The sequence below is a fragment of the Rattus norvegicus genome, chromosome 1 (genome assembly GCF_021556685.1).
Source record: "Rattus norvegicus strain SHRSP/BbbUtx chromosome 1, alternate assembly SHRSP_T2T, whole genome shotgun sequence".
Taxonomy (NCBI): Eukaryota; Metazoa; Chordata; class Mammalia; order Rodentia; family Muridae; genus Rattus; species Rattus norvegicus.
In genome coordinates, this window is record NC_141534.1 from 20,606,079 (window position 1) to 20,634,033 (window position 27,955).

The 27,955-nt window shown below is 41.2% G+C and overlaps 1 protein-coding gene and 1 non-coding gene across 9 annotated transcripts in view; both read left to right on the forward strand.

The window, feature by feature from the left end:
• Nucleotides 1-27,955, forward strand: part of Tmem200a (transmembrane protein 200A) — an 80,926-nt gene that overhangs the window by 42,155 nt on the left and 10,816 nt on the right.
• Rnu11-3 (RNA, U11 small nuclear 3) lies at nt 15,297-15,430 on the forward strand. The gene has a single exon (XR_015655901.1). It is a non-coding gene; the product is annotated as a U11 spliceosomal RNA (small nuclear RNA).

Consider the following 27,955-nt stretch of genomic DNA (forward strand, 5'->3'; position numbering starts at 1 on the left):
AACATTAATAGCAGATCTGCAAAGGCTCAGGAAGAACAGATCTCACTATGGTTTCTTCAGAGAGAAAGATAATACAAACGATCGATTTGAATGTAAGAGGCGCTAAAACTATGCCATGTCCTGCTTGAGAATATTCCGTACTCAAGTCGTTTTTAAAAATTCTTATTAAGCCTACTATTAGAATGTGTTTGTTTTTTTAAAAAAAAATAAATGAAATGTAAAAAAAAATGAAATTTCTACTGATAGCAATTGCTTTTGGTTGGCTGGTTAGATTGCAGAGGTGAAGAGGGTAGGATAGGTTCTGCCCATCTCCCTCTCTTGATTGCACCCAGGAAGGTAACAAGAGCAGGATGGAACCCTGATCTAATCAAAGGCAGATATTACATTTAATGACAGTTTGAAGCACTGAGACAGTAGCACTTGGCTTCCTTAAGACAATCATGGCATGACAGTGGTTCGAAAGAGGACAGAGACAGACATCCACCTTGTCAGGAAGACGTTAATGGCTAAGGCTCAGCACTCACATTGCCAGCTTTAAGTCTTGAGTAAATACGAAGATAATGAGAAAGCACGTTTGATGTTGAAATCATTTTAAAGAAAGGTTAGTTGTGAACCTCTCTCTCTCTCTCTCTCTCTCTCTCTCTCTCTCTCTCTCTCTCTCTCTCTCTCTCCCTCCCTCTCTCCCTCCCTCCCTACCTCCCTCCCTCCCTTTTTCCATCCCTCCCTACACCCCCCTTGCTTAGAAGTATCAACTAAAACTTAAACATTTTCTTTCTGACTCTTCATTTATTAAATTGATACTCCCTACTTTTATGGATATGAGTTGAGTTGTACCCTGCAGGTAGTGGAGTTTCTGAAATGTTGGTAATGGTTCAAGAAATAAGATGATTTCAAAAACCCCTATGGCAGCAATGTATAGACTTTTGTTTGCTGATATTTTAGTAGAGCTTTAAGAATCTTATGCTTATTTTGGATTCCAACCAAGTTCTCAAGCTAAGAATATTCCAAATTGATGAGATAGAGTCAAGTGAAAAAACTTATGAAAATAATATCCGTTCTTTAAAAATTGCATCAACTAATCTAGAGACATAGATAGACTGGAAGTCAGTGGTCCTCTCTAGATGCCAGCTCTTCATACAGTGAGCACAGCTTCATTTTTCCTTGGATTAATTACTTAGCACTAACAGAGAATGAACACAGGACTTCCTGGAGGCCGGTTAAGTGTTTTTCCACTGAGCTATATCCTCCAGTGGTTGTATATCTTTCCTGTTATTAAATACACAAAACTAGCTATATAAAGTCGTATATATGCATGTAATATTTACAAATTCAGGATTATTGTAGTCTGATGAGACACAGTTCCTTTTGTAACATTTAACAAGAGTGGGATTTCTATATGTTTTCCAATCTATTAACATCTACTTGGATAGTGGAAACTTCCAGTTGGACAAAAATAAGTCGATTTGGAAGCACTCAGATTTAATATTTTCATATCTTCTTTAAATAAAAACATACTATTCTAGGTCCTTCCTCTCACACTGTGATTCACCTTCCCTCCTCAGACATAACTGGTACGTTTTTCTTGATATGTCTGCAGATAATGTTATTATGAGAATTGTTCTGCATAATTTAAAATTTACATGAATATATTTCTATTCCATATTCTCCTGTCTTGCTTTTTCACAAAATGTTATTTCTTGTAAATTAATGAGACAGACTCCTGCATCCCTGGGTGACTAGACTGCTGAATGGGATTAGGCAATTACATCACTCAACCTGATTATCTTGGATAGTGTCAACTGTCAACTTGACTTACAGCTAATAGTTACCTACAAGGGGAGTCTCAGTTGAAGTTGGTCCATGGGCGTCACCATTGGGGGATCGTCTTAGTTTGCATTGATGTAGGCGAGCACAGCCCACCATAGGCAGCCATGTCTATAGGCAAGTGGTCATGAGTTGTATAAAAAAGTCAAGAGTGAGCCTGAGTGAGCCAGCAAGCAGCATCCAGTTTCTACTTCAGTCCCTGCTTAAGTTCCTATCCTGACCTTCTTCAGTGACCGTCCTTGGCCTGGAAGTGTAAGCCAAACAAACCCTCTTCTTCCCTAGGATAATTTCAGCCTGAGTGCTTTATCACAACAGAAACACAACGAGAACACTAATAACTTTAAATTCTCTGCACCAAAATTGTAGTGCAATAGACCATGTCTTCTCACACGCACATAGAAACTTCCTGTCGTTTCCATCTCCAAGTAGAGTGGTGATTACGCCACACTTACTAATTATTGCAAATATGGAACTTACACTCCCGGGAGAAAGGATCAAACTTTGTTCTACAGCTCGTTGCTGCTTTCTGCATTGTGAGCCTCTTGTATTGGTTGAACACAGGTTTTTTTTCCCTGTGTTATACTACAGTGTTAAATTGTCGCTGTTTTATAATTACCCTTTCAACCTTAATAATGTCTTCATTCCTTAAGTTTATTTTGTATAAAGCTAATACAAAACTTTAGATTTTTTCCCATTTCTCGTTTTATATTAATCATGTTTTAAGTTTGTGCTTTTGGAAACTCTGACTAAATGCAACCTCTTTGGCTAGTAAGGATTACTGATACATTGATTTGTTTCTACCATCATTTTTCTTTTCTTTTTTCTTTTTACTGGCCCTTTTGTATGCTGACACCACTTTGGCAACTTCTTGGTTTTTAAGCTTTTCCTTCTAATGCTTTGAAAATTACATATTTTCATTATGATATAACTTAAAACATTATTGTGTTTCTATTTGAGTGGTTATCTTTAAACATATATCATAAACTAAGCATCCTAACAGTAAGAGCATTTGATGGTGCCATTAACTAATATTTTATTTAAATAATACAAAAGGATCTTATAGAAATTTAATTCCACAGCAAACACAGAGGCGTATGCCAGCAGCAAACCACTGAATTGAGAATAGGACCCCCGTTGAAGGAATCAGAGAAAGAACTGGAAGAGCTTGAAGGGGCTCGAAACCCCCTATGTACAACAATGCCAAGCAACCAGAGCTTCCAGGGACTAAGCCACTACCTAAAGACTATACATGGACTGACCCTGGACTCTGACCTCATAGGTAGCAATGAATATCCTAGTAAGAGCACCAGTGGAAGGGGAAGCCCTGGGTCCTGCTAAGACTGAACCCCCAGTGAACTAGACTGTTGGGGGGAGGGCGGCAATGGGGGGAGGGTTGGGAGGGGAACACCCATAAGGAAGGGGAGGGGAAGGGGTATGTTTGCCCGGAAACCGGGAAAGGGAATAACACTCGAAATATATATAAGAAATACTCAAGTTAATAAAAAAAAAGAAATTTAATTCCATTTATCCCACTCTTTTCTTTCATTATTATTGCCTAGCATGTTCCTGCCCTCTTTCATTTTCTTTAGAACTTCACCATCAATCACATCTCCTACTTTAATAAACCATTTCTATTGCTAGTGACTTGTTATCATGTCAGCTTCTTCTTGCTTCATATAGCTCTCTCTTTTCTTTCCTGACTCAGTTTCCTTCTTAGTGCCTTATATTCTTTTGTAGTTGTCTTATTGAGGAGGTGTGAGGCAAATGCCATTTCCCTTGCCCCCAACCCTCAAATGAGTAGGCTATACTTAATTATTTAGTATTTCCTACCCTTTCATGGAGACCTTGCTCCCTTTACTTCTGTCTTTGTTTATTTTAAGAAGTCTATTCTCAAACTTGTTTGCTGGGCAGTGGTTGCATACACATTCACTTGGGAGGCAGAGGCAGGTGGATCTTAGAGTAAAGGCCAGAGAAACCCTGCTTGAATCACAAACAAAGCCCACCACCACCACCACCACCACCAACAACAACAACAACAACAACAACAATAAACGTGTCCCCTGGTCTTTAGCTTTCCTATTCCTGCCTATTCTCCTTGTGCTTTTGGCTTCACTATATGGTGTGAAAGAATAGTTCTTCTATTCTTTCCCCTTTCTCTCTGTCATCTTCCTCAGTCCCCTCCCATTTCCTCTTCCCTCTCTTTCTTATCTGTACTTGGGACATAGTTTACCTTACCGACTTGATTGATTCTTTTTCACCAGCTGTGGAAGTTCCAGGCACAATTCCTCTGAATTCACTCTCTCCAAATTTGTCAATAGTTTCTTCTAGAAGGAGGCTATCTAGAGAGGTCATTTGGGTCCTTTAGCCCTATGCAACATGCCCTTTCTCATTGCCAATGCTTGGCTCTTCATATGTCACTCAGAAATATCTTCCAGTCACACTTATCTCCAGCAGTGAAGACTCTGAAGTTCCACCAAGCCACACACATTACAGTCTACTGCTCTCATTTCCTTCTGCAAGGTCTCTTTCAATAGCCCCCTTCTTTTTGCAAGCATCCCATCGTATGTTTTCTTCTTCTTCTTCTTCTTCTTCTTCTTCTTCTTCTTCTTCTTCTTCTTCTTCTTCTTCTTCTTCTTCTTCTTCTTCTTCTTCTTTCTTCCTCCTCCTCTTCCTCTTCCTCCTCCTCCTCCTTCTCTTCTTCTTCCTCCTCCTCTTCTTCCTCCTCCTCTTCTTCTTCTTCCTCCTCCTCCTCCTTCCTCCTCCTCCTCTTCTTCCTCTTCATCATCATCATCATCATCAATGCATTTACTTGCTTTACACCCTGACTGATGACTCCCCCCAATCATTTTTCCCTCACCTACCCTCCCCACCCTACCCCTACCCATTCCTCCTCCCTTACTCTTCAGAAAAGGGGAGGCCGTCCACGTGTATCATATCATCCTTGGCATATCAAGTTGTAATAAAATTAGGTACATCTCCTATTGAGAGTAGATGAGGCACCCCAGTTAGAGGAAAGGATATCAAAGCCAGGCATTTGAGTCAGAGACAGCCCCTGCTCCCAATGTTAAGAGTCTTAGAAGAAAACCAAACTGCACAACTGTTACATTCCTGGAGAGGTCATAGGTCAGTCCCACACATGCTCTCTGGTTGGTGGTTTGTCTATGTGGGCCCCTATAAACCCAGGTTAGTTGATCCTTTGGGTTTCCTTGTGGTATCCTTGACCTCTCTGATTCTTACAGTCCTTCCTCTCTCTCTTCAGCAGGATTCCCTAAGCTCTTCCTAATGTTTGGTCTCTGTATCTGTTTCCATCCATTGCTGGGTGAAACCTTTCCGATGATGGTTGTGCTAGGCTCCTGTCTGCAAGTACAGCAGACTATCATTAATAGTGAGGGGCAGCCTCCCTCACACAGCAGTTCTTCTTGAACTTCTTTGTTAATTCATCATTTGTTTTCAAAGTTACCTTCCTACTGGTTTTTCCTCAGTCCTTGGGTTGTGAGTCCTACTATTTGGGGATTCTTCTGACTGTCATAGTGACTATTTAGTGATGATGCTTCTTTTTCTTACTAACCAGGAGCTCCTCTTTGGCAGATCTTGTCTTCTGTAAACCCTGAGTTACATCAGTTTCTACAGGTATTTGTGGGTGCCCTGTGTTTCTACAGATTTCATTAGATAAGGAGACATATTTTTATTTTACTTTCCTATGACATTTAGACTTATAGAACATTTAATGTGGCTTTTCTCTGCACAAGATCTTCAAACTCCTCACAAAGATCAGCTTCTTTGTCATGGTACTGAGACAATGACCAAAGCTTTCTTGCTACCTCTTGGCAAGATTAGCCTTCTCCTTTATATCAGGTTGGGGATTGAACCCAAGGTCTCACACATACTAAGCAAGCCCTCTTCCACTGATCTGGTTCCTAGCTGGCTATATGGCTAATCTCTTGGAGCCTAAACTCTATATAAAGTTCCAACCCCAGGTCTCTGCCCTGTGTATTTGTATGGTTTTCCCATCACCCATCTCCACACAGATACCACAGAACACAAAGCAAATCATAATAATCAGTTGGATATGGTTGGTAGCTTATGCATGTATTCTTAGCAAGAGACTGAGACAGGAGGATCACTCTGGGTTTCAGGCCATACTCAGCTACATAGGCAATTAAAAATATAGGTACCTAGTCCAATTCAAATTACGAAAGCATTAAGGTGAAAGAAACAACAACTTTCACGGAGCAAAAGTTGAACCACCGTGCATCGGAGGGAGAGACTTCAGGATCGTGCTGGAAGTGGAGCCTCAGTTGAGAATGAAACGGACAGGTAAACCTTCTTTAGATAAACCTACATGGGAACTTTTTAAAGATCATCATTATAAGACATCCATGGGTGGGTGCTCTTTCCAACCTTACTGAGTCTTAATTGTTGAGTTCACTGTTCAGTGAGAGTGCTGTGATTATTTGCTGTGTTTCTAACCCATAGATGATGATTTTTGACCTATTAGATCTATCCATGTGAAATATCTGCTGTCTGACCACTTTCCATATGAAGTATCGGCAATTTAACCTACTGCAGACTATGAACAGCGTAGCTAATTCCTTCTCTCTGCTTCTGTGCACACCAGCTAAGCTTTCAGGAGAGCCCAAGGCTCATTGGTGGACCTTGACATTCTATAATTGGAAATAATGATTTATATAATCACAGTATCACCCAAGGAAGCAAGATATCTGTTTAAAACTACAGAATTGGGATAAAATATCATCCTTGAGAGCATGTATTTTAAAGCAGAAAGGCAGCGATGTATGTGTGGGATTTTATTGGATCATTACTTCAGAAGTGTGCAGGGACTGCTCTTCTTATGTCTCCTAAAACAGCTCTGCTTTGCCCTCTCCTTGAGTTCATTTTTACAAGAAGTATTCGAAGAGAGGATGGGAAATCCCACGTATTCACGTGTTTGGTCTTAGTCACTTAGCTCTCCAGATGAACCTGGGCTACTTGGGCTGCAGAAGAAAACAGTGGGACGTCATGGACTCCTGCCATAATACACAGTTGGGAGCCAGTGTGTGCTTTCTGTTGTAGCCTCCACCGTGACCTGGGTCCAATGTTGTCCCTAGGTGCCCTAGCTCACTACCATGCTCAGCCCAGATGACAGATGCCCTTATGCACCATTTACCCCTCACTGGGTGGTGGCTTCTCCATGCATTCCATTCACAATAAGCATTGTTCTAGGCTGGTTTTGCTTAGAGCAAAACATTTGCTTAGAGCCTCCAGAAACATTATTTACATTAAACCAACATGAACTCTTCTTTATCTTTGCTCATTCAGTAACTTCTAGGAAAACATGGTCATTTTTTCAAAGTAAGTTTATACTGGAGGAGGCCATTAATAGTCCCAGGACAGGCTCCATCAGAACCACATGCTTTCAAATCTTCTGTGTCTAACATTTCCCTTTGGCACCTTTCCATGGCATAGCATAGCCAAGGCTGTCTGTCTTGTTTAGATTTGATTTTTTAAAAAAAAATACACAGATTGTACTATAAATATACAGAAGGAATGTAAACTGTATTGAAGTCTATGTTGATCACTAATCCACTGAAAACCAGACCCTCGCCATGATTTTGAAGCCTTTGTGTGTATCTCCTCTCTGCTTTCAGTCCTGATCCTTGCTTGTGTGTGCAGTGTAACACACACGTCGAGAAGCATTTGCTGGTCTCACATGGGTTTCCAGTGTATGTGCTAAATGCAGCCTTGGAAAGTCATTTATTACCCATAGGTCATTGAAACAACAAACAGTGCAAGCTCACTGACCAGCGAACTCAGCCGTTAGGATTCCTTAGGGTTGAAAAGATCATTCAAGCATCTCTTATACATATAATCTTTAAAAAGTTCCTGTAGGTTTAAGTACTTAAGAATTCTGAGAGATGTTTAGATAGACTAATGGATTGTAGGTTTTATATACCATTTTTATTTAGATATGCTGAATAAGAGAATACTTTTATCACTATATGTCGTCACTGTTATTTATTTATTTATTTATTTATTTATTTATTTATTTATTTATTTCTGAACTGGAGATTAAATCCCGAACCATGAACACTCTGGGCAAGCAGTCTACTGCTAAGCTAGCCCTAAGTTTTACTTTTAATTTGAGGCCTTAAACTTGAGATTATCCTTTCTATGTCACCAATTCTACCTTAGTCTCTGTCTTGTTCCTTTTCCAGGCTCAAAGTTGTAATCTCTACAACTGTGTATAATGTCTTTAATTACGAACAAAACTTTGCATTCATTTGATTTTACTTTTCCGGCTTTATTGCTTAAACCTAAATTTTTGCTTAAACATACAAACTCCTCTTTTTCAGCGAGTATTTAGCTCAACTAACGATCTTTCTTCTTACCCTTAAGATTAAAATCTTAGAAAGAATACTTCGCCATGACTATCCCTGTGTCTTAGCTCATGAAAGGCTATTTTTCATATTTGGCTCTCTATTAAGTGTTAAAATAAGCCATAAAGAGTTTGGAGCCTGGTACTCAGTCTTGAGCACAGCATCCTTGATTTTGATAAAGCATCTGTCTCCCCCCCTTCCCTTTTATCTTACAGAGAGAGTGAAAACTTCATTGCATAGTGGGATGGCCTTTAGAATTATTGTGGTCTACAAGTCTCAAAGTTCCGTATAAATCAGTGTGGATGATCTCATGGGGGTGGGGGGCTACTTGACTTTGGATCTGAAAACACCTAAATCTGTTTGTAGTAGTTTCTGAAACATAGCAGTAGAAGCAACACCAGGAGGAAGAAGTCCAACCCTCTGACTCCGTCCATCCAGAACTATGGTTCACATTGTAGTCAAGAAGCTAGATTGTGAAACGTCACACTTGCTGGCCAGTAGGGCTAGTAAACAGCTTGTGCTTTGGACAAGGATCTTGCTACAGCAAGATGGTTGATGGTTGGGGGCTGTATTTCGTCTACATTGTGCAAGTTTAAAAGAGGGAATTAAGATGATAACCAGCGTGATTCAAAGAGTTTGTTGTCTCAATAAACTCTCTTGGGAGTAATTATCTTAGTACTTTAGCACCCCTTACTCAAGTCCCTTCACATCTGTGCTCATGCAAAGACACTTGATTGTCAGAGCCATAAACCTCCTGCACTTAAATCACAGACAGGTGCCACAATACATTCACAGATGAACAGTAGGATGTGGCCTTCAAGTTGTCCCCAATCTAAAGGGAGATCAACCAAGTAGAAAACTAATTTGTCTCCCAAGCAAGATGACAAGTAACATGTGAGAAACAGATAGGGCACAGGAAGGGTCACATGTGGGGAGCTCAACTCAGCAGCCTGGAAATCTATTCTCTGAAACAGATTTAAGAGGCTGCATCTGGCCTTACTGCTCCTGGTTTCCCACCCTCAGCCCTGTTTGCTTTTGTAGAACTAAGTTGTTAGCTCATCTCTGTGTTAACTCTTTTGCTGGAGACCCAACTCAAAACATTCTATGGGACCTGCTGGTCGTCAGCCTGTAGGTACCACATCATGTGATCCACCAGCATGTTCTCATGGGCCACATTGTCCCTGAAATGCTTCCAGATAGTGACAGTGCATGGTGTGGCCTGACAGTTGTCCCTCGGGCTGACTTTTCTAGTTGGCCAGCTGACCACTGGTGTTTCCCTCCATAATAATAATCCTCCATTTCTAATTCTGTCTTGACATCTGCTCCCCATAAGCCATAAACTGACACCCTCAAAGTTTATTTTTGAATTTTAGTACTTAGGTTTAAGTGGTTGTTTGCATTTCACTCTCTGAACTAGCAGGCTCCCTTGGCACATGAGAATGTTCAATGTTTGGTTTTTGTTCTTATGAAGGCAGACATGTTTTCACAATGTGATTTCAGAATAGATTAGAGAACTCGGCCCTGCCCAACTTTGCAAAGGCTTACCTGGGATCAGACTGGCTTCTGGGGGGTCCAGTATAGGGGTGCTGTCTTCTCTCAGTTCTCTTTAGTAATATATTTCCCTCTTCTCCATGGCAGAGTTGGCTGAAGTTCAAAGACTTAATGAACAAGTTCTTCAGACAGATTGGATTTTTTTCCCCCCTGTCATTCCTTTAATACAAAGTATTTTTATAGCTCTTGACTAGCAGGTGGCTTGACTTAAAAAAAAACTAAGCCGGTGGTCTAGCATTTAAGAAGCCAGAATTAATTTCAGAGAATGTGTGTGATCTATGAGACCGTTTTCTTTATGGTAAGTTCCCCTCCTCCCTCCTCCTTTCCCTCTCTCTTTCCTCTCCATAACAGCTATAGGAATAATTCAGTCTTGAAGAGAAAACAGCACCTCATGTTCTAAAAGTTGGTTGTAACTTCCAAAGACCAGGAATGTATAGAATTCATTTTTAATTGTTAGAGATTCTCTTCCACTGGTTGCAGTGTAGACAATAACTGTAATAGCAGAATTTGCACATTGCATTTTCTTAAAATGCTAGCTTGAAAATCATGTATTTTAAAACAAAACTAATTATGTTCTGGTGAAGTTGTGAGGTTGAACTTCATCTTATCTCCTGGGAGGACACTTCTGTGTTTTTGTCTTCAGAGTCTCGGTGATCTCCATGAGAGTGGGAATCCAGACAATAGAGAGAGGGATGGGGAGAGAGGGGCAGGAGGCTCGGTACAGGCTTCACTGCTTTGTTCTCACCTTACAGATGTGAAACTTTGCAGGAAGACTGTGCTAAAAGGCCATCAGAAGCTCCAACAGATTTTGAAAATCTGGGGAACAATATGCCATTAACTTTTCCATTTTATGTGTGTGCATATATGCATACATTTGCATGTGGTATATGCATATATATGTGTGTGTGTTCGTGTGTATACATGCATATGTGCACAAGTATACAGAGGTTCATATGTGTGTATGATGTACACATATGTGTGGAAGGTGGAGGTCATATCAGGTGCTTTTAAACACTATCTTAATTGTTCGTTTATTGTGTGTGCATATATACCTGTGTATGTGCATGTGTGCATGTGTATCTGTGCATGCATGTGTGCACGTTTGTGTGCCTGTGTTTGTGTTTGTGTGTGTGTGTGTGTGTGTGTGTGTGTGTGTGTGTGTGTGTGTTGGCACTCATAGCAACCAGAAGAAGAAATTATGGAGCTGGAGTTAGAAGTGATTGCCAGCTACCCAAACTGGGTGCTGAGAACCAAACTGGCATCTTCCGGAAGAGCGTCAAGCATTCTTAACTGCTGAGCCATTTCTCCAGCCCTAGGAATACTTTGCTCTTTGTAAGATGAATTTCATTTCTATGTACTAGTGACTGAACACAGGTCCTCATGCAGAACAAGCAAGGACTCTACCGCCAAGCTATCCCACCCTCACCCCCATGTTATCCTTTAAGACTGGATTTCTCACTAATACTGGAGCCTGCTGATTCAGATAGGCCAAGCTGTTTCAGAGATATTCTGTCTGCATTTCCAGTGCTGGGGTTATAGAGAATCAAGATGGCATCTGACACTGGGAGTTTGTTCAGAATCAGTAGTTGCCACATAGGGATGAATAGATGGGTGTAATTCTTGGCATTTATCTAAACTGGTATTTTTAAGTCATACTTCCACACACTTTGCAAATATGGTGAAAAGATGTTTTCCTAAACAAGAGCTTTCTCTTGAAACTTGAAAGCAGCTTGCCCTTGTAGAGAAAGGTTTCCTGCAGAGAAATTTTCTACTGAACTAAAATATAACCGTCAGATTTAAAACACTCACATTGGGGCTTTGGTATCATGTAATCCTCGATTCGACTTGAGTTTTACTGGTTGTCCCACTAAAAAGTCATTTGTAATGAAAATATCCAGCCTAGGGCCATTTAATGGTCACTTCACTGTCCCTTCACTGTCACTTCAATGTCTGAAACATTTTGTCCACCTTGACCTCTCAAACTCAAATGACTTCTTTATAGAATGTATCTTGGGGTGAGCATTTCTGATGTCAGGTTAATCTCAGATTCACGCTGGCCAAACCTTCACCAGTGGGGTGCTGTGTCCTCAGGTTGTTCTGTGAATAATTAATTTACCAGGACACTCTCTATGACCTTGGCTAAAAAGAGCCTGTCCCTGTAAAAGTTCCTACCGCTTTGAATTTACATTGCATTTACATTGAAGTCATGTAAATGCTTCCTTCCTCCCTTTCCTTTTCCTTTTATTATTGCATGTGTGGGAGACAGTGCATATAGCACAGTGTACATTTCAGAAATAATGGACCATCTTGTGAAGCCAGGGTTCTCCTTCCACATTCACATCAGGTCAGAGACTCAAGCTCCAGTTACTGGACTTGTATAGCAAGCACATTTACCTGCTAAGCTATCCTGCAAGCCCTTGTCTCCTTGTCTTTCTCCTCTTCCTCTTCTCGTTTTTCTTCTTGTTATCATGGGCCTCCCTACTTTATACATGAAATATATACTTGTGATCTGGAATGTATATTCTTGTCCGAATCTTGGCCCTGGAATTGTCTTTAAGTTACTCATTTAGTATTGGTTACCCCTTTGTCTCAATTGTGTTAAAAAAAAATATATGTGTATAACTATCAAGAAGCCTGAGTGAGAGCCTTTAGACTACAGAAGCCAAGTGGTGCCCTCTGGGCTTCGTGCTTTGCATCCAGTGTCCACATGACTTTTTTGAGTTGACATCTAATTAGCATCTCAAATTCAGCAAGGTCGCACCTAAATTTCCCTAGCACCATGTCTTCTTATTGTCCTCCCCAACACAAATAGGCTTGTTTTGGCATCCCTTGTTTTGGCATCCCTGATTAATGTCATGACTGCTCCTAACCAAGGCTGTGTGTGTGTGTGCATGTGTGTGTGTGTATGTGTATTTGCACATACAGAGTCACATCTGTGTGTGCACATGCATGTGAACATGCATAAGCCTGATGTTGAGATCAAGAACCATTCTCATCGCTTGTTCCCGAGTCTCCTTTTGTGTCCATCCGTAGACTATTTCACTGCTTCATGTAGCTCATTTGTTCTTTTCACCATCCTCTCTCACAGTCCTATATAAATCATTATCTCTCACTATTTTTATTTTATTTTATATAGTTTTGATATATATTTTTTTTCCTGGAGGTGAGTGTAAATATCTGTGTGTGCAGGTGTGTGTGTGTGTGTGTGTGTGTGTGTGTGTGTGTGTACCAACTGTAGACATAGTGAATGTCTTCTCAATGGCTCTCCAGGTCCACCCACTGAATCTCAGGTTCACAAACTGGCTGGAGTAGAAGGCCAATGAGCTACAAACCCCTGTGCCTCACATTCCTCAGTACTGATGTTACAGGCAGATGCTTTGGTACCTGGCCTTTACATGGGTGCTGGCATCCAAACTAGGCTTCTCAGGCTTCTACTTTACCAATGAAGCATCTCCCCAGCCTATGTACTGAACTTCTAAAGAAACCACTACACATGAGCTATAAAAGATTCAGAGATTAGTAAATTCAGTCATTAATTGAAGTCATAAGGAAAGACTATTATTTCGTAGACAATCTGATAGAACTGAGAGCTCATCTGCTCTACACATTCCAAATATATTTCAAAGGAGCCAAGTGTCAGCAAGTTAGCACTAGATGGGTGGGAGGAACAGAGCCAGGGAGTTAGGCACCAGGGCGGAGGGTAGAAAGAGGAGAGCTCTGCCCTGAAGGGACAAGACTGTTCTGCTGCTAAGGCTAAGGCTGTAATGAAGTGCGAAGGCTGGAGGTGTTGAGATGAGTGGAGGGAACATGGCCACTTTTCTTTGTGCCTTGTCAAGACAAAAAGATCTAGTTTAACCTGAAGGGATGAACCATCTGACAAGTTCTCCTCCGCCTTGTGTGCTTGACCTGCCAGCAGATAGATTCTTTCTTCATGAACATCATTCGTTGGTGGAGAATGTTCTCTAGGGTGAAATAAGACTGTGTATCAGTAGAGAGGTTTTGGGTGGGGAGAGCCAGAGTCTCTGTAACAAGACAGCTCTTAAGTTTTGAAAGACTATGGGGGCCCATAGTCTTAATTTTTACACTTTATGAGAAAATTTCCCACCTCTTCTCTGCTCATGACTAACCTTTCCTTTATCTAGGTGTCACAAATCCCTTTCTTGTTTTTCTGCTACCCATAACATAAATCCCGGAGGATTTCTGAGGTTGTGCCCATATTTAGGAGTATTTTGATCTAGATACGGTGGGCCAGTACGCTGTGTGTGTATATATATGGAAATAGGAATCATTATTGAACCTTCCTCATTGTCACAGGGGCGAGTCACTTGAAAACTAAACTTAAAAGAATTGGTAACACTGAGGGGTGAGAATTTTGGTTTTTTGGTTTTTGGTTTTTTTGTTTTGTTTTGTTTTGTTTTGTTTTGTTTTGTTTTGTTTTGTTTTTGACACAAGATCTTGTCATCTAGCCCAGGCTAGCTTCCAAATTGAGATCTTCATGTCCAGACACCCCAGGGCTAGGATAACAAGTATGAATCAACAAGCCTGGTCAGAATAATTCTTCTCCTTTTGCATATAAGCTCTTTTCTTCCTTTTGCATTTTTAATGTTATTCATGATCACGGTGATATTTACCTAAGACTTTTGTTTTGGAAGCAGTCTTTTTCATTGTTGCTTTGCTTTGCTTTTCTTTGCTTGAGACAGGGTCTCATTGTGTTCTCTTGATTGGCCTACAGCTTGGCCAGTCTGGCCTTGAATTCATAGTTCATAGAGAACCTCCTCCTGCCTCTCCTGAGATCAAAGGAATATGCTACCATACCCAGCTAGAAACAGTCTTTTTGTTACTGATATTGTCTTAATAGAGTAACAATTATTACATGTTAGGCAACGCATCCAATCCCAGTTCAAGTGAAGCTACAAGTAAATGACCACAAGTTTGAGACTAGCAAGCCAGGCCAGCTACATAGTGAGATCCTGTCAGAAAAATCTAAGCCAGCAAGGATTCCATACCAATTATCACCACAGTGCTCCTTCAAGTTACAAAACAAAGGGTGCCATAAGGCAACATGCATTATTTCCCAAGTCATATTCATCAGTCCAGTGTATAGAATCAATCTGTAAAGACTGTATTTTATGGAGAAAATCATCTTTATTTTGGTTCTCAATCAAGGAACACATTTTCTTACCAGTACATTACATGTTTATCTTTAAATAGTTTGCTCCAAGTGTCTATGCATATAGTCAATTAACAGAAAATCTCCAATAATATGAAGACCAATAGCTCTCACAACTAAGTTTCTCCAGTTGCTTATTTTTGTTCATATTTCAATTACCAGGCCCTTACCCATCCAGTTACTAAAGCCTTGGCATTATCTTGACCACTTCCCCTATCTGAGCACTTGTATTTAATGTCAAGGTCTTATTTTGTCTTCTAAATAGCTCTGTGTTCTTTCCATTCTCTTTCCCTCATGACTACCTACCTGACTCATCCCTCATGCCTGGATTACTGGAGGCGCTTAGGAATTTTCCTTTTAAGAGTCCATCCTGAAAAAAGGGCTTCTGTCGTGAGTGGCACACGCAGGGCAACTCGATTGCTCTGCGTGCGGAATCGACATCAAGAGATTTCGGAAGCATAATTTTTTGATACTTGGGCAGCTGGTGATCATTGGTCCCGGCGCCTGCAAAAAAAAAAAAAAAAAAAAAAAAAAAAAAAAGAGTCCATCCTGTTGCCTCTCCATCCCATACAGAATTCTCCTCCTCCTCCTCCTCCTCCTCCTCCTCCTCCTCCTCCTCCTCCTCCTCCTCCTCCTCCTCCTCCATTCTTTTCTTCCTGCCCCCCTCCTCTTCCTCTTCCTCTTCCTCTCCCTCCCCCTCTTCTTACTTCTCCTCTTCTGTTTGGTTTTTCAAGACAGGGTTTCTCAGTGTAGCCTTGGCTGACCTGAGACTTACTCTGTGAACGAGGCTACTCTCAAACACAGAGATCTGCTTGCCTCTGTTTCCTGAGTGCTGGAATTAGAGTGTACCACATACACATTCTCCCTCCCTCTCTCCCCTTCTCAAATAGAAATATTTCCAAAGCTGTCAACTCTACCTTGCTTGCTCTAAGTTGCCACATGGGATTGTAGTAGTTTCTTTACCTGTTTCAGTGATTAAAATATTCTGACAGAAGCAACTTAAGGAGCAAAGGTTTGCTCTGACTCACAGTTCAAGGATATATCAGTCTATCATGGCAAGGAGTGAAGGCAGCAAGAGCTTGAAGTAGGTGGTTAAATTCCATCTACAGTGAGAAACAGAGAGAGGTGAATGGAACTCGACTGTTCGGATCCTTTTCTCTGCTTACACAGACCAGGGTCCCAGCCAGAGAATAAGTGCACTCATTTAGGCAGATCTTCCGGTCTTAGCTATTGGAATTATGATAGATTTTAAGGAAAATCTAGATCCAGCAATTAATACTAACAATGGTAGCATCATTATTTGGTTATTACATGTCCAGAGCACAGTGTATCAGCACCCCCAAGTGAGAACTTACCAGTGAAAGGCAGCTGCAGCCAGCACCAGGGGTACTGTTGATCTGATGAACTCAGTCTCTCTTTCTCTTGACACCTGTGACATTTATTTGCATGGATAAATAGACCACCTTGGTGCAGCCCTGCCTACTGGGGTGTGTGTGTGTGTGTGTGTGTGTGTGTGTGTGTGTGTGTGTGTGTGTGTGTGTGTCTTTCTGTTTGTTTTTCTCTGTCTCTCTCATTGTCTGTGTGTCTGTGTCTGTATGTGTGTGTGTGTGTGTGTGTGTGTGTATGTGTATGTGTGTGTGTGTAGATGAGTGCACATGTGCTGGGGCTGAAGACTGAACCCAGAGTCTCACTCATGCTTAACCCATTCTCTATTTCTAAGCTACCAGTTCCTCTTTCCAGATACAAACTCATTCTGGAATCTTGGCTTTTCACCCACTTCTTAGGGTACAGCAGACATCCATGTCATAGCTGATATACAGATCAAAACAGAGCAAAACAGCTCTGAGTCATGAAGAGAAAATTAAATTATTGTTTAGTACTGTTTAAGGAGCCTAGAACAATGAATTCCATTGCAAATATCATATTTAGAAACCTTTCCATCTATCCCAGATAACCAAAGGAAAGAGGTTCTTTCCTAAGAAAAGGGTGAATATAAATTTATTATAATCCACACCTCCACACCCACCACCCTAGCTGAAGTTACTGATTCTACGAATGGCTTATTGCAGATCCTTTATGATCAGCACAACTCTGAGAAACCTGTGAGGAAGAGAGGGCCAAGATCCACACTTTACAAATCAATTCCTGAAGCCATAGGCCAGTTATCTCCCCAGAAAGTCACAACTTCTGAGAGTTAGGACTAGAACCTCTAGTCAATTAAGTGTTAATGGTGGTGTGAGAAATCACAGGCATGGGCAGGATTCAGGCTCATGCTCTACTTTTGGTCATATATTGAGCCACAATGGGTTTAGACTCTTTAAATGAGGACAATCTCTAATCAGGTGATTTTTATTACACACCAGTGTGGAAAGTATAGAGTAAGCCACAGAAGGCAATCTTTGTGGGTTCATGAACTGAATTTCCTTTATTTCTTTAAGCCGCAGGATCAAACATTAATCCCAGTGACACCACTTGTCTTCGTCAAATCTTGCTGCTATAACAAAATACACAAACTAAGTAACTTATAAACAATGGGACTGTATTTCTCACATTCCAGAGGCTAGCCAGGATCAAGATGAAGGTGATGGGAGTTTTGTGCCTGGCAAGGCTGTTCTGAATTGTCAAGGTACTCACACGTCAGAGAACAAAAGACAGAAGGGACAAGTGCTATATGATATGTCTTTTGTTAGAATACCAATCCTACCGAAGAGCATGGTGCCCTGCTGACAGTCATGTCCCAAAAGTCCCATTCTTAAAGTGATCACATTGACGGTTAAGTTTTAACAAACATTTTGGGGACGAATATTCGGACTGTAGCCCTACCTCCCTATTTTACCAACGTTTTAAATTTTCTGTTTCATTTCTTTATAAATGATACTAAAATAATACTATCCTCACTTGTATCAGAATTGCAGTAACAAAGAACCCCCAACTCTCAGTGATCTTAAATAGCCCAAATGTTCTCACTTATCCATGACCATTTTGGTTTGGCCAGTAGCCTCTCTGTGCTGTCCTAACACAAGAACCAGGGATGGGTGGCGTTTGGCGGTGTAGTGTTCTTAGTCACCATGGCAGCAGGAAAGGGATGGTGAGAAACCACTTCTTTATTCTTAGAAGTGTTTTCCAAGAAAGGTGGAGTCTCTTCCATGAGCTTACTGCCTACAGCAAGCCAACCCTCTCTGCCTGATTTCTAGGAGACTATAATCAAATGAATGACCCATGGGCTAGAATAGACATAGCCAAAACAAGACCGCTGACTGACTAATAATTGATTGGTTACATTTCCCCACAAGAATTTTCCCACACACACATAACATACACACACACACACACACACACACACACACACACACACACACACACACACACGGGGACATGGCAAGAAGTCCCCTTAACTATTGAGCCTATCTTATTAGCTTTTTTTCAAATTTTAAATTCATTATTTTCTTTCCTTTAGGGAGAGGGAGCTCCCAGGCTCTCTCAATGCCTTCATCTTGACTCATATTTTGGGAAGTGTTATTTATTTCCACTTTTCTCTGATCCCTTCCTCTTCTGTCTCAAGGTTTCCTGTTAATTTTTCTCAGGTCCCGGTTTTGCTTAGCTTTTTGGTTTTCTAATTGAAATTGTGTGTATAGCCATGTGCCAAGTGATGACATTTTAGCCCCACAATAGGACTGCACATGTGACAGTGCTTTCCTACTGTTACAGAGGAGTGAAATCTCCTGTTAGTGGTGGCATTTTAGTGCCACGTCAAGTCATGGTGCAACAGAACACTTGTACGTTTGTGGCAATGTCGGTGTAAAGAAGGCGAAAACACTGCAGTAGTACAAAAGGGCATGCACGTGTGCACTGTGAACAAAGCTTGATAGCAATGACTGAGTATGTTGCCAGTTCATTATGCTATACCCTTATCATTTCAGAGTGTATACGATCTTCTTGTAGATAAAGGAAGTGCATGGTTTGTTGTGTTGCGATGACACTTGTCTCCCACAGCATGGTAATCTTCTCCTACTGCTCATCATGAAGCCAGGAGCTGCAGAATCCTATATAATATATAACATGTATATACTATATGCATGACTTTAGACATTCTGCATGTATCAGGTACACGTATACTATATTTCGGGTATGCCGGTAGGTTGTGCCATCCCCATATTGAAAACTATCCTCTTTGACTCTCATCTCCCATTTCTCCACCACCATTCTACTTTCTGCAATAAATTCAATTCTTTTAGCCTAGATATATGTGAGATTATGCAGTTTCTTCTTTCTATGTCCTTTCACCCAACATAAAGTTCCTCAGGCTCACCCATTTGTTCATGAATGAAGGTCTTGCCTTCTGGACTGGGGTGTGTGTGTGTGTGTGTGTGTGTGTGTGTGTGTGTGTGTGTGTGTGTGTGTTGAATTTTCTTCATTCTTCACTGGTACTTTAGGAGGTATTTAAATGGATTCCATACCTTGATTATTGTGGATGATGGTGCAAGGAACGTGGGTGTGATGACCTGCCAACTTCATTTTCTTTGCATGCATTTTCAAGAGTTACAGCTGGATCATGTGCTGCTGTTGCTGTTGCTGTTGCTGCTGCTGCTTTTTTCTCCTCCTCCTCCTCTTCTTCCTCCTCCTCCTCTTCCTACTCCTCCTTCTCTTCCTCCTCCTCATCCTCTTCCTCTTCCTGCTCTTCCTTCTCTTCCTCTTTCTCCTCCTCCTCATCCGCCTCCTCTTCCTCCTCCTCTCCCTCTTCCTCCTCTTCCTCCTCCCTTCTCCTCGTCTCCCTCCTCCTCCTCCTCCTCTTCCTCTTCCTCCTATTTCTCCTTCTCCTTCTCATTCCAGACTTTCTATATGACATCATCGGTGGCTATAGCAATTTATATTTTTGCCAACAGAGTACAAAGCTTCCCTTCCCTTCACATCCTTGCCAATGCTTGTCTTTTTAATCTCTGGCAGCTGTGATGTGAAATCTCAGTGCATTTTCAGTTTTCAGTATTTTGGATGGTTAGAATGACCTGAGTTTCTCCATGTGGTGTGGTAAGGCCATTGTTTTGCATCTGAGTGAATGTTGTGCTGGTTCTTGAGGAAAGAGAATTCCTGAGAGTAGAATCACCTTACTCTAGAAGGAGAGACAGAAAGGAAGCCAAGGGGGTCACATCTTTAAGGTCTGTGCTTGGACAAAATAGTGAAGAATTGTCTCCTTTGAAGCAAAGGCATCTGCATTCATTCAGCCAGCTATTTGGAAACATGCACATGACTGTGTTTTTTACACTCCTGGTTTCTAAGTAGTCAGTTTGCTTTTTTGGAAATTGCTGAAGAAGAGTTGCTTAAGTCGTAAAGTATCTAATTTATACAAGGAACTATGTCATTTGGCTGCTTGGTTCAAGCTGAAAACTCATTTTACATTTAGGCTGTAGCTCTTAAATTGATTTTTATCTAACAACAGAGTAATTTGACTCTGAGGGGAAAGCTACACATAAACTAGAAAGGTTATGTTCCAAGTGATCTATTTGGGACTTTAAAAAAGAAATCATCAAGATTAAAATCATATTTCATTAGCTTTTAAAAAGAACACATTTCCAATGGACTTATCTGGATATTTTTTCCATAACAATACCCCTGGTTGTCAGTAGTTACATAGGGACATTTGTGTGGCTGAATCAATGTTAGGACTTAAACACCTGGGCACATTCTAGTTTGTGTTCTTTCAGATGTATGTGTGCATGTTTGTGTGTCTGAAAACTTCAAATAAACAAGAAAGCTCACCACAGTCTTCACTATGCAATCAATGTATTTCTTGGACACTTCTTCCTGTCTTCTAACTTCCTACTTTTAAAAAAATTGCTTATGTAATATTCCTTTATCTGGATGTGCCTTAGTTGACAAATTATTGTATTGAAATAATCAAAGGGAGTGTATTACTAAATTAGAAAAAAAGAAAACTTTTCTGTAAGCAGTTCTAACAAGTGACACTGTGTATTCTTATGCTGGACTTGTCATATGAGAGCGAATAATAAAAATATTGATAATAAAGTCTTGGTAAGGCACTTGTTGCCAGGCCTGGCTCTGGGACTTCAATCTCCAGGGCCACATGGTAGAAAAAGCAAAAGGATTTCTTGCAAGTTCTCCTCTATGTATTTGCCCTGGTATGGGGACACTAAATAAATAAGATATTTTTTTCTTAAATTACAATCTCTATGTTGTTTGGGTGTGAACATAACTGGGCTTTAGGCAATAGGAGCTTCAATATCCTCAGCTTTAGAGACAGATGTCCAAAGTAAAGCCGTAAGGAGATCAGCTCTTAGAAACTGTGCCCCCTGTGCCTCAACATGCCAAGATGCATAAGAGGTCCATGGAGTCACCACCACATGGTTCTCTATGGTATCATCCTCCAGCCTCACACTGATCATCTGTGCATTTGCTTTTGGAAGATGTTTTATAATCTATCACACGCCGATCTGATAATTTTATAGACATGAAATAAGGGTCAGAAGCTGAACTTATCCTGTCCTCTTCAGCAGCTGTTGCAACTCTGAGGGCATGGCACTGAGCGGAGCAATGCAGAGACATTTAGAGCTGCTTTCTTTAAGTGATGCTTACTTCTCTCCTTAAATACCCGACTTCTCCTTACTGAATTCTACACTCATAGCCGTAAGCCCCTCTTTTGTGTTGGCCCACTCATTTGTGGTTTTTCAATGTTTGCTTTCAACTTTGTGTCGTTTCCCAACCCTGTCCCTGCTAATGTACTATACAATGAAAAAGAAATTGCAGCACACCTTTTAAGAAAATGGATCTGGATTTGGAACCTCACTCTTCCATTACATGTCTCTGTGACATTGAGTAAGTCATGGAGCACCTCCGAGTTAATCAAAGGGGGCAGGTTTTCCTTCCTTTTCCCAAAGCCTCTAGACCAGCATTTCTCAACCTGTGGATTAGGACCCCATTGTGGGGAGGACTGTTGAATAGGGGTCACCTAAGACCATCTGCAAGCCCTAGTTAAATTCTTTCTTTGGTAAGAGTTGCTATGGTCACAGTGTCGCTTCATAGCAATAGAACAGTGACTAAGACTGTTGTTCTTCATGGAATCAACCCATAAGACCACATCTAACCCAATCAACTCCTCAGATGCTCACCATTAACATTGGCCCTTGGGGAGCAAGTTCCCAATGTCAGAGCTGTGAGGGGACATACTCAAACCACAGCATCATATAAAAGAGACCCTGAGGACGCACACATTCTGCCGTGTGAACGTCTAATGGGATAGTTTATGAACTAGACAGTGGTAGGTCCTTGTTAGCTACTCAGTCTGCCTGTGCTTCCATATTGGACTTCCCACATTCTGTAACCATGAGGAGAACTTCTGCTGTGTGTCAGTCACCTCCTCTATAACACTGCAGTTACAAAGGCCCCAGTGAACCAAGGCGTTGTCATGGTAATTAAAAGCCTAGCAGTGTAGTGAAGACACTGTCTTCCTGTTCTTTGCTTTCCTGGTGTTCCTGATTGCTCTAACTCCTTCAGGGGAAAGAGGAAAGGTGTCCTCATGGACTTTTAAATGGATTTATGCAACTCTGTGTGCATTGAGGAATCTGGCTCTCTACTGGTGACCTGTCTAATAAATGTTATCTGTACATTTTAAAATGATAGCCTCTACCATACAGGAAGTTTTAGTTATCTGTAAAAGATTTCAGTCTACTTTTGTTTATTGGAGGCTGTGTGCAGACATCGGGAAGAACTTCACTCTAAGATTACAGATGCACACTTCTCCAGGGTTGCCTTTGATGATGTTATGGCCTGATGTTTTCCCTTTCTTTCTTTCCTTCTTTCTTTCTTTCTTTCTCTCTTTTTTTTGTCTAAGATTCAAAATAGATGGGTTAGGAAAATGGATTAGTGTTGTTGTAAAAATAAAAAATAAAAAAAGTAAGGTTGTCTTTTACCTCACTAGGTCCACACCGCAGTGCCCCAAGATATCTACTAGATATCTTGGAGGAAACCCATCCCAACTCGACGGCGGCCCAGTGTCTCCTGCAACTGCACATTTTTCTACACTCAAACCGTCACATAAAAGAATACACAACACAATAACCTCAGATCCAATTGTAAGATATAATTGCCCACCTAAACATACAAAGCCCGGTACCATCCATCCCTTAAGAACATTAATAACAACCTGTAAATACACAGAGCAGAATCTTAACATCACCTGTCATGGCTTCTCTCCCTCTCCCTCCTGTCTCTTCTCCCTCTTCTGTTCCAGTCTCCTCCTCTTCCCTCAAACTTCTCTCCCTCCCACCTTCCTTCTCCTCCAGTGACAGGCCTCCTTCTATCCTGTACCTGCCCCTCACCTGTATTTTACAAATTCAATGCGGAGAAGGTTCTGGTGAAGTCACCTGAGTCCTGAGTAAGTGACCAGGCAGCTGTCCTTGGGGCAGTGGAATTAGCATCAAAATACAGATAACTCCAGGGCAAACCACAGCAGATTAGTGGTTAGAGCACTGGCTTCTCTTGAAGAGGACTCTGGTTCAATTCTAAGAACCTACATAGTGGCACAAATCATCTGCAACCCCAGTCCAAGGATATCTAATTTCTTCTCCTGATCTCTAAGGGCACCAGGTATGCACATACAAGGTACACATGAATACATGTAAGCAAAACATCCATACATATAACAACTAAAATACATCTAAAATTTTTAAAGACTCAAAATAGAGTATAACTTTTGTTTTTAAGAAATCAACTATACTTCTGTTGGTTTGGAATTACATGGTAATTTTATGTACTTGTCCTATATAGCAAACCCCACGTGCATGGGTCAGGATTAAGATTCAGTATTCTGCTCTATTAAATTTCTTTTTGTCTGACACAATTGACACAATTTCCAGTATCATAACATATATCTGATTTTTTAAAAAAAAAGTCTATGCTTATTTTTCTTTGCCAAAAGTGTTTACCTGTTCTTACTCTTTATGTGTCAAATGGGCTTTATTGATTGGATTACTAATTTTTATTGACCCATACCAAATCTATACATAAATGTAGGGAGATGAGACTTTAGTATGTTGCTGTAACATTTCATCTAAAAGAAAACATTTTATATCATAGTTTTGAAACAGAAACCTTTCTTTTCTCTTGCCTTTCAGGTCCTGTCTTCTGTAGTAGAGTGTTCTCTTTACTGTCAGTCTATGGTCAAGGCGTTTATATGCAGAAGTCTACTGACTTTATATGTTAATTTTGAACTAAGTCACTTCACTCAACTTCCTTAATGTTTTAAAATTTTTTAGTTGTTTTCTTAGCTGTTCTAGAAATGCTCGATGTTTTTGCCTCCCTTTCCCAGTTTCAAACCTATGGCTGCAATTTCCAAGCATCCCACTTAATGCATCCCCCAGAAAGGGAAACGGGGTGGGAAGGGAGGGGGGTTGACCAGAAGTGTCCTGGCTCACCCGTACAATGATGCCAAACTCACTGCCTCATTTTCTAAAGAGGTGTCAGTTGGTACTTGTTTGGGGAAGAGTTTCTAGGGTTGGGGAGATGACACTGTGGGCAAAGGATTTGTGGCAAGAGCACTGAGTACCTGAGTTTAGATCCTGAGTGCTCACATTTGGGAAACGAAACAAGCAAATAAAAAGTCTGGCTTGGCAGGGACACTTGAAATCCTAGTGCCTAAATACAGAGACAGGAGGATTACAGGAGTTTAACTCTCCAGCAAGATCCAGGTTCAGTAAGAAACCCTGTCAAAAGAGTAAGGTGGAGAGGGACGGGGGGGGGGGGGGGGATGGGCGTGACCATTAGCAAGTACACACATAGACACAGCACAGAGTAAAAGGGAGGGAGGGAGAGAAGGAGGGAGAGAGGGAAGGAAGGAAGGACACAATTGATGGACTTAGAGTTGCCCCTGGAGAAATAAAAAGAGGGAGTGGAAGGAGGTAGGAAGGCCTTTGAGAGAAGAGCAGCCAGCCAAGAGCCAGGTCGAGAAGAAAGCCTAGGAAGCAGAGAAAGTTGTGGACCTTTGGTAATCCATGGCAACAATAACTATCTGAAAGTATTTTAAGGTCCATTGCTGGAACGCACAAGGTGCAAGGCAAGAACTGACTATTGCAAATTGTCCACTGATGTCACCTTCTAATGTGCCCTGTGGCATGTGTGCACCCCACGCTGACACATAATCACATAAAATAAATACACATAAGAAAGACTTAAACATGTATATACAAAAGCACATGTGAGGACATCCGCAGTGGTTCTGTAGTAATGACAATCTAGGATAAAGAAAGGACCGAGCAGCAGAAGAGTGGTCAAATCAGTCATGCTATTCCTGAGTGGTAGCCTATTATATATTAAAAGGAGAGATGTGGACTAATGAGAAAAAGACTCATATCCTAGTGCTTGAGATATGAAAACAGATAGGAAGGGTAAGATCCTGTGCTGAGAACTATATAGAATGTGTAGGTAATATGTTGACGTGATTTGGAAGGCAGCACCACTGTGTTAATGGTGCTTATGTTTCAGGTGGGACTGCCAATTAGGTGAACACATTTTCCAGTGTACAACTGTGTCATCAACATATTCGCAAGGGACATGGATGGCTTTTATTTCTTTCCATTTGAGAATTACAGTTACATAAGGAAGAAAGGGAACGCTGAAACCTGAACAATATCAGTAAGATTAATCAACCTTGTCTCCCCTTGCAGAATTAGGTATGTCTGCTAATTTAAGAACAAGTACCGTCCAGGGTTGAGGCCAAGATCTAAGACCAGAGGAAACATTAAAAGGGCTAAAAATCACTAAGCAAACAAGGTTTAAGTAGAGGTGCACAGAAACAATTCTACCCACGTGAACGATGCCTGCATTTGTGGTAGTAAAGAAACACAGGATGCCTTAGAGACATTTCTGGCATGCTTGACCCTTACTATAGATACAGGTCTATAATCCCAGATACTAGGGAGGCTGAGACAGGAGGATCATGAGATTGAGGCCTGCTGTAACAGTTCAAGGCTGTACTAGGCAACTTATACCCTGTCTTAGAAATAAAGAAGAACTGGGTGTGGCTCAGTGGTAGAGCACTGACCTGCAGTGCAGGAGGCCAGGGGTTCAGTTTCCAGTGGGTTGGTTTCTTCCATGAAGAAGATGATACTAGGGAGTGTGTCTGAGCCTAAGAGTATTTGTTGTAAGCATGTAAGAGGAAGCCACCCTTGAAGGAGGCCAGTTGGCCTCCTCGGCTTTCTGTCATTAGACTCGTGGGCTCTCTGTCATTCTCCAAAGGCCATGAAGCTTCCCCAGCTCACCCCTCAGTATCATGTCCACCTTTCAGCCAGTCCATCTGTCCCACTGCATTCATTTGACACTTGCTCTGTAGACCCAGCTGGTGTTGAACTTAGAGATCTATCAGCCTCTGCCAACCAAGTGCTAGGATCTAATGTGTGCTTGCTATGTCCAATTTTAAACAACTTTTTGAAAAATTACCAAGAGTTTAGATAATTTGACTAGGGTCATGCAAAGCTTATACTTTCATGCACTGGGGACCAGCCTTCCAGATTTACTTTCGTGTGAAAATATTTTCCCCTATTTTTTTCCTTACCCTGATTTTGGATTTCAGGTTTTAAAGGATGTTGTTTTCTCATAACTATGACTGCGGAGCAAATCACTATGCTTCTCAAATTACAGCCTGAGAGAAGCTCTAGAGATTGCATAAGACTGGTGGTGTGGCTGTGGATATGCATCAGTCCCTTGCGCTCATCTAGATTCCCTTCAGAATCTAGACATAGCCTCAACAGACCACTCCCTCTTTCCCTTTTTATTCTAATCCTTGATTGTCAGAGCCACTCTGGGACTCATTTCCTCCATGATGATTAGTATTGTCAGAGTATCAAGATCTATTCCAGAATCACCTAGGAGGCTAAACTCTGGCCATGTTTCTGAGACAGTTAGCTGAGGTAGAAGGACCTATCCAAATGGTGTGTAGTGCTGTTTCATGGGCTGGATCCAAGAACTGAATAAAGAGGAGAGAGCCAGCTGAGAGCAGCATTCACTGGCCTCTGCTTCTGGGCAACGGCTGTGTTGGGAACAGCTGTCTCCTCTCCTGCCACCAGGACGGACTTTGCCCTTGACTCTGAGTCAAAATAAACCTTCTTGATCCTACCTTTTCTTGGGTATTTTGTCAAAGTGACAAGACAAAAACAACAACAAAACAAACAACAGCAACAACAAAAACATCATCAAAGATCCAAATAGAGACTATTTCCTGTCAATTCTTTGGCCTTAGAGTGTAGCTTCCAAAACTTAGTTGTTCTTTCTAGTTTATATACACTTGCAAATATTGTAAATGGAACTACCAAAGGCTGGAACACAGGGAAGCAGAAGGCTGTATAGAGCAAAGCCTTGTGCTATTCTACTGGGGAGCTCCTGGTCTAGCTATTCCTGACACGCTCCACAGAAATGCATGCCCTGGCACTGAGGTTGTAAATGCATTCAAAAGAGAGAGGTTGCCTGGAAATATTGTATGCATGGATTATTCTGGTGATAACCAGAATTTACAAAGTAGCATAGACCAGGTTATGGTTACCTATGGGTCATTCATTTCTCCCTTCCTAGTGCTCATAAACTAGTCACAATGTTTTTAGCAACAGGCATCAATATAATCAAGGTGAGCCTTACAAAATGTACTCCCATCTCACTATGCAGCTCGGACAATAATGGGCCATCTCCACGGCTTCACCACCTTACAAGAGACTGGCATTCACTACAGATATCAGACCATACCACTGAAACACAATCTAATTTGCTCCTTTTCTTACCAGGGAGACAGATGGACTCCTGCTCTTATTCAAGCCCTTGTATTTTCTGATCTCTTATCTTGGTCTTGCTTTCCCCTGAGCCTGGTTCATTCTTCTGTTCCCAGGCAGAAGCTCATTCTGCCTCCGTTGAGATTTCTGTGTTATGTTCCATGGGCAACCGCAAAGAAGCCACCTAATCTTTGTGCATATCTTCTGCTCTTGTCTAACATTTTAAAAGCCTTGTTGTTATTCTTCACTCCCTTTCCCGGCCTTTTTTA